Genomic DNA, 11,405 nt, shown 5'->3' on the forward strand with positions numbered 1-11,405 from the left:
GTTTCTGTTGAAAACGCTGGAGAGACTTATGGATCTGTACATTAGGTGCAGAATACCGAGTGGTAAACTGTTACGGGCGTAGCATGTCTATATCAAAGTCAGGTCGGTTGACACTGCTTTGCATGATGTAGTGTCATGGCTGGAGATAGCGCTGTTGCACAAGAAATTTGCAGTGGGCACCTTTCTCGACATCGAGGGGCCTTCAATAACGTGCGGCCAGAGGCAGTGGTTAAAGTCCTCGAAAAGTTTGAGGTGGAATCGAAACTCATGCACCTCATTTTCAGTCTTCTTTGCGACAGAACTGTCGTAGCGGAGTGGGGTAGTGCCAAGTCAACAAAAAGGTTAATAGGGGAACTCCGCAGGGAGGAGTACTCTCCCCACTGCTCTGGATCTTGGTGGTAAACGACCTACTTAAAGAACTCGAGGAGCAAGGCTGTCGGGTGATAGCATATGCTGATGATGTGGTTCTTATGGTTAAAGGTAAATTCCTGAATACCGTCTATGAGCTTACCGAAGGGTACCTAAACGTGGTATCCAACTGGGCAAATAGAAGCGGTCTAGCCGTCAACCGTCAGAGGTATAAGATCCCAAATGTGCCTCTCCCCTCTTTCGGGGGTTCACGTCTCCAACCTGTTGATCAGCTTTCTTGGAGGCCGAACATCGAGGAGAGAGTCAAGAAGGCATCGGTCGCCTTATATTGCTGCAGGGGAGCTATAGGGAAAAGGTGGGGACTCTCACCAAAGGTGGTGTTCTGGCTCTACGAAACCGTAGTCAAGCCAATATTGTTCTATGGTGTGTTCGTCTGGTGGAGGGCGCTCGAAAAGACTACCTTGGCTAAAAAGCTTGAGCGAGTCCAAAGAGCGGCGCTCATTGGAATCTCCGGTGCACTGCGAACCATACCAACGATAGCTCTCAACGCTATACTAAATATAGCACCTGTGGACATTGCCGGTAGGTGCATTGCTGCGAGGTGTGCTATTAGGCTCAGGGAAGCTGGGCTCTTGAAGAGGTCCGAACAAGGACACGGCACAATTCTCTCCTCCTTCAGCTGCATTCCTGCGAATGGTCAGCCAAAAAGTATGATGTCTCTTTTTAACGGAAATTTGGCTTCTTCGATAACAAACTGGTTCTTGAAGCAATTTAAAGGCTTTTCTGTCGAATCGATCGTGTAGGATAATGATATCTTACTGTGAATTGTCGCAGCATCTGACTGCACTTCATTTACCAGATTGTTCACATTCTACTGGGACAAGGCATCCGCAACAAAATTTTTTTTGCCGGGTTTGTAGAACACTTTTGCATTGTGTTCATAAATGTATGATTTCCATCTTTTGATTTTAGCATTTGTGTTCCTATCAGAGACAGGGAAGGTGAGGGTTACCCATATAGGTAATTTTGCAATTTACCCAAAGCCCAGACAATGGCTAACAACTCCATGGTAATTTGTTTGCTTCCTTAAGACAAAACCGCACCGATGCCGTCCATGGAGGTGTCAGCAGTTATGTCAAAAGGCTGTTTGAAATCTGGGTACATGAGAATAACATCCTCGGATGCCAGGATATTTCTCAACCTTTCAAAGGCGTTTCGTTGAATTTCATTAAACTCAATTTTTATCTTTTTGGAAATATGTTTGCGCACCGTGCCACTTTCTCCTTTGAAAATGTTGGTCAAGGGCGTCGCTATTGACGCGAAGTCCTTAATGAATCCCCTGTAATAGCTAGCTAGGCTAAGGAATGATAGTAAACTGACTAGGTTGAACCTAAAACATATTCCCGTATTGCTCTAACTTTTTTAGGGTCAGTTTTTGCCCCATTTTTAGTTACTACAAAGTCCAAGAATTCGATACTCTCTTTAAAGAACTTCGTTTTCTCTTGTGATACCCTCATATTGGCATCGCATAAGCATTTAAAATTATGTCGATATGCTTTACGTTGTCGAACTCATATTCCCGCATTTGTTGTGTTAACAAGTCAAAGCCTATAATGGCATCAAAGGAACTTAGCGCTTCAAGCATAAAAAATGGTGAAATTTGTTTGTTATTTTGCTCGAACCATGTACCGAGCCACAGTAAATGCTTTTTCGACATAAATTAATTTTTTTAGCTCCTTTATGGGCTCAACGTAATTCTGCTTCTCTAGTAAATGCTAAAGCGGATGCTAGATCCTTCGGCTGAGCCGGAAAAACAATAGCTTTGAGTGATTTTTTAAGAACTGAAATAAAGGCGTTGAGCGCGACAGTCCTAACCTCATCATTCAGAAGAGTTGTCTGCACCGCTTCGAGTGTCATTACGATCTTGTTTGTAACCAGAGGTAGTTTTCTCTCAACTTCGCCATAATACTCTATTAAGGTCACGTCACCTTGTCTAACCAGGCAAGGCCTCGTGCCTCAGAAGTCATAGGGAGGTTTTGTCAGCGTAAGAGCAATCCAGTCTGGTTATGATTGTATCAAAATTCGTGACAGTATTATGTGATACTAATACCGCTCTGGCTGCTCCTCTGATTTTATTCCTAATGATTGTTACCGCTTGGTAATGCGTGCAGCTATCGTCAAAAGGTTTGAATAATTCGTACGCATCAACGGCTGATTGGTTCCATGCTACGTATTCTTCTGACCCGCCATTAAATTCTGGGACTGATTTTATAATATTATGACCAGTGGAATATTACAATTGATCACAGAAATTCTTTTATAGGGCTCAACTTGTTGTACTTCAATACTCAAGTTATTTACCCGCTCATTAATAACGTTGCTGAGAAATCCTAGTTCTTGCTGCGCTATTGCTTCGCTAACAGCGGTCACTATTAATGCTTGCACTTCGTCCATGGCGAAATTCGTTTGGTTTGGGACTTGGCTAATACCGGTTCAGGGCTTGGTTATCGTTGTTTTCTATGTTCCACTTAATACGCGTCTATCCAACTCATGTACTCATGTGTATAAAACAAATTCTTAGCAGCGGCTTAATTTTGTCTTAGAATGGATTTGTTTTTTATGAAATATTATAATTATTTTAGCTGACACAATGCAGATCTGTTACTGGTAGTAGTTTATAATTATAGTGGTACAAGTAATTTGAAGATAGTCTTAAACGAACTTACATGGTGTGTAGGGTGTAAATCCTTGTATATTGGGCGCCATTTAATGAAATATTATCTTTTATAGCTTCGCACAATTCCAAGCGTTGTGTAGTTAATGAAATATTATCCTTTATTGTTTTACACAATTCCAAACGTTGTGTAAGTTAATGAGTTTATTGAAAGTCAATTTACAAACTGATTGTATTACAAAATCTGATTTAAAGCTAAACCTAAAAGTTGGACCCATAAGCTACAAAGCTACAGCCGCCAAGCCGACTTAACATAAGCGATAACGTAGACATTTGCAGCATAGTCAAATATCAGGTTATCGCTGCTGGCCATAGTAGTCAGGCCACTGAGCTTATGCGTTAGCGAAATACGTTTAGAGCAAATGGGTAAGGACAAGTGCAGGGCAATTCTTATGTGTTAACTTACATAGTACATGGTATTAAATTAATTTTTTTTTAAATTGACATTTGTATTTATATGTTTACTTTATATATAATATACTTATATATAATTTCATAGATTTTCGATTTAGACCATTTTATATAAATATTTATATTATATTTAGGCAATTCACAAGCATTGTCTTATGTCTTATGTCGTATTTCAATAGTTTTAAAAAGTTCGACACTTGTGAGCACCCCTTAATCGTTGTATATTATATTGTGTCATAATTCTACACTTCATCAGCTGATAGTTAAAAATTAAGAACACAAAAATGCCACGAAAAAGTGACAAAAATAAAATTATAGCTTCTTTATGTGAAAATCATGCATTGACTTTATTAGGAGTTGAATCAAGTAAGTATTTGTATACATTTCTTCATTAAACAAAAATATTTACACTATGGCCGGTAAGGAAAAAGACGAAGCTATTGAAAGTTTTTTAATCAGCGTGAGCTGCTTGCTGAGCAACGGAAGAAGCGTTCATTTCGGCTTACCAAAATGTTGGAATGCGAACGTATCTTAAAATTAATTAAAAATTACGCTGTTTTTAAAACAAGTTCAAGCGCTACACAACATCCAATCGAATTGCAACTCAAAATAGTGCTGTATCGGTTGGGATCTTCCGGCGATGGACAATCTGTTCGCAAAGTGGCTTCCTTATTCGGTGTGAGTGATAACACAACGAATTTGTAAAGCCATATTGCGATTAAAAAATGAGTTTTTATATTGGCCCAATGGGATGTAGAGCAGGTTCGCCTCCGCACGGTGCATCCTGGGTAACGCTAAAAGACCTGCGGCCTTTACGGCCTTTTTTGAACTCCTGATCTGACCTTTGCTCGACATAGACATTGCTTGAACTATTAGATGGATTCGGTTGAACCCTGGGCTGGTGGTCGTGGTATTTTGTTACCTGAGTATGCAGGGCTAATACCCTGCAGAAATGGCTGATGGGCTAATGCCAAGGCTGCCTCCATCCCGTTAAAACCATGGCAGGCCTCGGAGTACGTTCCCCTCCCGTCATCATTAAGTTGGTGTGGTAGGTGTTTGTTGAGATGACTCATTCCTTGTGCTGGTCGGCTCTGAACGCATTGCCTCATAAGGGCGTGCGTCAACCCTCGCCTTGGCCTCGTAACTGAGATAACCTTGGGACCATAAAAGGCGACTACCTTTTCGGACGAGGGGGGAAGCAGGTCGAAACCGACCTCTGCTCTAGTCGACGGTTCCCTGGGGGGACACTTTCACCGAAGGGGACGAAATCGTCCCGGGTTAAGGATGAGAAGGGAAATCCAGGGGGTGCCTGGCTTACCGTCACTGGGGGCGGTAAGGCAGGGGGGGTCGGCAGGAGTCTGTCGACGGTAGCCTTGGGTAGGGCGGAAGTGCGAGGGGGTCACGACCACACCTCTATAAAGCGGCAGAGATCGTAGGAGAGGAATCCTCCCTCGTCAAAAAACCTCGGGTCGGACCCGCACCGATGTTTAGCCAAATTGCTAAACTCGCAAGCTCAGTGGAGTTTGGGGTGTACGACCGAAGCAGGGGAGATCGAGCCATCTCCCATGGCGAGTGGAAGCGAGTAGCGGCTGCTATCTCCGCTGTTTTCATTAAGGTGGTCATGGGAAGCCCTGGAGCACCCCCTAGATGTGAAAGTGCTGGGTGGAATCTCGGCATTCACAAATTAATTAGGTGTGCCGACGAAAGGTCGGCCTCGGGCTTGGGTCTGGCTTCCGGCCGAACCTTCTACCCCGGCCGAAATTGAAGAGATATTGCGGTACTGCAATCCATCTCTTCCCACCTAAGACTGGAGGGTGATTAGGCTGGAGAGGACCGAGGCACCATATCGGCAAGCGCTGATAGTTCTGTACAAGGAGTCCCTCGCTCCTCTCAGTGTCACAAAGGGGGCCATTAGCTATGGCTTCGAGAGGGTCGTTCTCAAGATGCTCCCAAAAGAAGCCAGGGCAGATGGCCCGCTGCCTCCTGCCGGGGCGGAAGAGAGTGGGAAAGTTGCCCTCTCGAAAATGGATGTCGACCCTGTTCTCTCGGATGCGGTGAGCACGGGGGGCGGATCGTCAGGTGATGATGGATCTGTCTTCAGTCTCGAGCGTCTGTTCGAGGTGGCGGGCGTCGACGATAGGTAGAACCAGAGCCTGTCTCTTGGTCAGAAATGAACTTAACGTTTTTCTTTTACCTAATTTCAGAAACGAGGACGTCGTCACTGCTAGGCTAGAGCACAGTGCTAGAGAAATCTGGTTTGTCGCAGCCTATATGCCGCACGACGACGAGGTGGAACCACCTCCGGGCCTGCTAAGGATGGCTATGGCAGAGGCCAGACGCAAAGGAGCCGCGGTTCTAATAGCCTCGGATGCCAATTCATGACACACCGTCTGGGGGAGCTCGGACACAAATGCAAGAGGTGAGTCACTGTTTGATTTTATTTGTGATGTTGATCTTTTTATTTGCAATAGGGGAAACTGCCCTACTTTTGTGACAGCTAGCAGGGCGGAAGTCCTTGACGTCACGCTAGCCTCTAGGGAAATTGCTCCCTTGATCTCGAAATGGAGAGTTCTAGACGACCACTCCTTTTCTGATCATAAATATATTGGGTTCAGCTTGGACGCCTCGCGTCCGAAGCATAGAACCTACAGAAACTTCAGGAATACCAATTGGGTCCTGTATTGCAGGAAGCTTCGATCACCTCTTCCAACCGCGCCTGACAGGGATGCGATCCTATCTGCGGACGCGATTGAGGAGCTCGTCGAGGTTTTCAGCTCTTTTAGTAGAACTACTCTTGAAAGCTCCTGTCCTCTGAAAACTCAGAATACTAAAGGGAAACCCCCTTGGTGGACTTCGGAGCTAACGGAGATTAGATCTTCGAGTAGAAGACTCTTCAGTAAAGCCCGTAAAAGTAGCTCTAGTGACGACTGGGAGTTGTACAAGGCCGGGCTGGCCATTTACAAATCCGAGTTAAAAAAATCCAAGAGGGCTTCGTGGAGAGCCTTCTGCGGCAAAGTAGAGGGTTGTCACGAGTCCTCAAGGTTTAGACGCATTCTTGCCAAAAAATCCTACTCCAGCGGAGTATCTAAGAAATGTAGATAACGGGTGGACTACGACTAGTGAGGAGTCGCGGAAGCTACTCCTAGATGCTCATTTTCCGCTTAATCGCTCTACTGAAGAAGTGCCACTGGGGGAGTTCAGAAAGGCTGTACAGCCTTCTGGGACTTTCTGGATGAGCGTCCCCTTACCTGGGCGCTGAAATCATTCAAGCTCTTCAAATCCCCGGGTCCCGATGGCATCATACCGGCGCAACTACAGCGTACGGTTAAGGTGTCATGTAGCTGGCTGACCCCCATCTACGCGAACTGTGTTGGATTGGGACACGTCCCGAAAGCCTGGAGGTTAAGGTTACGATTATTCCTAAGGCCGGTAAAAGCTCTGAAAAAGCTCAATGGAAAAGATTTCAGACCCATCAGCCTACCCTCGTTTCTGTTGAAAACGCTGGAGAGACTTATGGATCTGTACATTAGGTGCAGAATACCGAGAGGTAAACTGTTACGGGCGTAGCATGCCTATATCAAAGTCAGGTCGGTCGACACTGCTTTGCATGATGTAGTGTCATGGCTGGAGATAGCGCTGTTGCACAAGGAATTTGCAGTGGGCACCTTTCTCGACATCGAGGGGCCTTCAATAACGTGCGGCCAGAGGCAGTGGTTAAAGTGCTCGAAAAGTTTGAGGTGGAATCGAAACTCATGCACCTCATTTTCAGTCTTCTTTGCGACAGAACTATCGTAGCGGAGTGGGGTAGTGCCAAGTCAACCAGAAAGGTAAATAGGGGCACTCCGCAGGGAGGAGTACTCTCCCCACTGCTCTGGATCTTGCTGGTAAACGACCTACTTAAAGAACTCGAGGAGCAAGGCTGTCGGGTGATAGCATATGCTGATGATGTGGTTCTTATGGTTAAAGGTAAATTCCTGAATACCGTCTATGCGCTTACCGAAGGGTACCTAAACGTGGTATCCAACTGGGCAAATAGAAGCGGTCTAACCGTCAACCTAAGTAAAACCGAAATGGTTTTATTTACTAGGAGGTATAAGATCCCAAATGTACCTCTCTCCTCTTTCGGGGGTTCACGTCTCCAACCTGTTTTTAAAGGTCCGAACAAGGACACGCCACAATTCTCTCCTCCTTCAGCTGCATTCCTGATAATTTGGATCACTGCGTCACAGCGGCCACTCGAGGCGGCTTTTTCTCTGCTCACGGATGGGCCTAAACTAGGAGGGAAGTTGGAGGGGGAGGTTTCTGTAAAGAGCTCTCCGTCAATCTTTGCTTCAGGCTACCGGACCACTGTAGTGTTTTTCAGGCGGAAGTGGCCGCGATCAAGGTGGCGGTAGAAGTACAGTTACGAAGTGCAGCTTCGTTTAGAGAGGTGAGCATTCATTCCGACAGCAGAACGGCAATACAAGCCCTAAGTGCGCGAACCGTGCATTCAAAGCTAGTCAAGGAGTGTCTGTCCTCACTAGAACTAGCATCAGGCTACTTCAATATCAGGCTCGTTTGGGTGCCTGGTCACAGCGGAATCGCTAGGAATTGCAAGGCCGATGAGCTGGCCAAGGGGGGCCTCTTGCCCCGCTCACATCGGAATGGGATCGAGTTGGTTCTCCGCTAACGTCTTGCATACTGGATCTGGACCAATGGACCTCGCATGTGCTCAGCAGACGCTGGTCGACGACCAACTCCTGCGTCACTGCGCGATCCTTCTGGCCGAGAGTGGATCGCAGGAAGTCGGGGGATCGTCTCGCCTTGAACAAGATTCACCTCGCCGCCATGGTAGGAGTTCTCACTGGGCACTCGGTGCGGCTTAGAATACTACCCGATGGTAGTTGTCAAAGCTGTATCGAGGAGGGTGAAGTGGAAACATCCCGGCACCGGTTACACAGGCAGTGTACATGACGCGAAAATATTTTCAAATTGTTCACTCGCAAAACACCAGGAACGTATCCACTGAAGTCATATTTAATACCGCCCTTCCGGCAAAACAGCGTTGAACATACAAAGGAAGAAACGGATTCATTTAACGCGTATTTTTCCAAATACCGCGTACGAATTGAGAATTATTTTGGTCTTTTGAAAGAGAAGTTCGGTAGCTTGAAGGAGCTTAAATTTAGAATGATCTCAACGTCAAATAAGAAGGAATGCAATGACTGGATTATGGTGTGCTGTATTCTTCACAACAATAAATTTCGAAACAGATGTTGGAAACAGCAATGAAGTTTGGATGCCTTAATTTCCTTCAACATCAGGAAATATTAGGAGAAATTACTTGCTTCGTTATATACAAAATCAAAATACTTATACACATATATGTATGTATATATTCTTTAATCATACAATTTAATAAAAATCCGTTATCATTTTACTTCATTAAATCCAACTATATTTTTAATTCTAATTTTTTTATTTTGCGTTAGGTACATTCATTGCAACATGGTTCTCATTGTATTTTCATATATATACTTCAAAATGTACCAAGAATTAATATTATATCACAAAAAAAAAATAAATATAACATAAAAATTTCATTTAAAACATAAAAAAAAACACAAAAAAATAACGTCATAACAAATGTATACTAAAAATGCAATAAATAATAAAATTACTCATATTTAAGTCTAAGTTCCTCCATTGCCAACCTCTCCTGCATTTGCAATAGCATTTTTTCTAATTCTAATTTATCGTCAATTTCTTTTTTGTTTTTTAGCTCTATTTCTTTTTACTTTAACTCTAGTTCTTTTTCTTTAATTGGCATTTCCCTTTCCCTTGCTGCCACATCCATCTCTAACTTTAGCTTCCTTATCTCCGCAATCTCGCCATGAACCTCTAAAATATCCGACAAGGCAGTTTTGGAATAAATTCCCTTCTGCCTTCGACTTTGTGTTTGTGCCACATCTTCAACTTTAGCTTCTTCTGCTGCCGATTGACTTGTCGAATCGCTTTCTATCAGGGTCATCAAGCTGTCTTCCACTACTGCAGAACTATTTAATCTGCTGCCGAAAATATCACAACTAAAAAAAATGAGATTTCATTAAAAGAATTTACATGTTATTGTGTCACCTTCCATACTTGCACCTGTCGACCCTTCCCACGCCTTTGCTTTATTATAACTAGTGCACATGTTGTGAACTTTTGCGCGCACTATTTTCCATCCTACTGCCACTTGCCTTTCTTGAATAAACTGACCATAGAAGTTTTGAGCCGTTGGTTTCTCTTTAATAAAAATTATTTGACGTTGTTGTTTATTTAAAAATAGAAATAACAAACCTCGAAGCTTCTATTGTCCATTAGGAACTCCACAAGCGCTTTTTCTTTTATCGCAATCCACTTATGCACCGGGTTGAAACGGCGGCGTTTTGGTTTACACTGCAATAAAATTATTTGCAACCACATAAACAACAAAATATTTTTATATTACACTTTTGTTCAACTTAATTTACCTGAATATCGTTGCGTCCTTCCATATTATTATCGAAATTGATCAAATTTATTTCATTTATAAATTTTAGACACATAACGTAAACATCAAAATGTAAACAGATACAGCTGATAGAATAGCACACTCGAAAAATATACCTCGCAGTGTTGTATTTTAATTTTGCATGAGAAACAATAACAGTGTTGATACGACAGTCATAAAAAATTTAGAAAATATGATGATATGACACAATATGACACCTTGTGAATACCCTAATTATTTCTACGCCATAAAAATGCTGCCCAATCGAAAATTATAGTACTTCAAAAAAGTATACATAAGTAAATCAATAATAAAGCACTGCAAAATGAACAAAAGTGTCAACATAAACGACGTTGCCGCAAGATTGTCTATTGAAACAAATTTTGTCAACTTCGCGACGATGCGCACAATTCGGTGTGAATATATATGCGATCTCGTATCTATGTATCTACGTATGTTTTTCGGCAAAGTTGTCATTTGGTTTTTTTCAACGTTTTGTCTGAACTCAATTTTTTTCCGCCTTATCTCCGCGCGATCTCGCCATTACTTCCATGGCGTGCTCTTATCGACAGAGGTGTTTCAACGGGAAAATTATATCATATTATTATAATATATTGTATTGAGAATCGAATAAAATTGTGTTGCTCTCTCACCTATAATAGGTCGCGATTTTCAGTGAATTATAATATGAAAAAAATCGATGACTAAAAACAAACGTCCCGGATTTTGCCGGGACAAATATGGTCATCTAAGCTTAACTTCTTCACGCCTACTACCTAAGCCACCTCAAAAGTGGAAACTCGCTCGCTTTACAAGAGTTGAAAAAAATGTCTAATAAATGTTTATTATATACATACATATATAGTATATTATACCTCTGGGGTTTTTACCAGCAATCCTCCTTTTTAATTCAAAAGGGTTTTTCTAATTATAAATTTGTCATATCATAGAAATTGAAAACACAAATCTAAATACGTATGCACATCGGTAATTCTTTTAAGAATATTCGTTGTGTCTATTTATAGCTTTTTCTCCTTTTACCACATTGCGTGGTGTATTTTTCTTTTCGAAGTTATATTTGTCGATGTTCCCTCATGTGAAAACTACAAATTAGTACTCAAAAAGATTTGATTTAATATTTGCGCCTTCTCTATTCATTAACATTCTCTGGTTATATAGTAGATGGTTACCAAACCGTCGCCAATCGAACATTCTGGCAACTACGAATTTCGCGCTCTGGTTGATTCTACCAATTTATCGTCGAATCTATTTCCTTCTGGCATTCGTGTTCGGCACAGTAGCATAATCGAAATTCGAGCATAAGTTTTCATTATAACAAAATTGGGGAAATTTTGTTCGCGTTAAAATAAAAATACA

General features: G+C 42.5%; 1 pseudogene; it reads right to left on the reverse strand.

Annotated features, from left to right (window-relative positions):
* Positions 1-9,170: 9,170 nt before the first annotated feature.
* Positions 9,171-10,032, reverse strand: LOC118679798 (uncharacterized; annotated as a pseudogene).
* Positions 10,033-11,405: the final 1,373 nt, after the last annotated feature.

The sequence above is a fragment of the Bactrocera oleae genome, chromosome 3, assembly GCF_042242935.1.
Source record: "Bactrocera oleae isolate idBacOlea1 chromosome 3, idBacOlea1, whole genome shotgun sequence".
Taxonomy (NCBI): domain Eukaryota; kingdom Metazoa; phylum Arthropoda; class Insecta; order Diptera; family Tephritidae; genus Bactrocera; species Bactrocera oleae.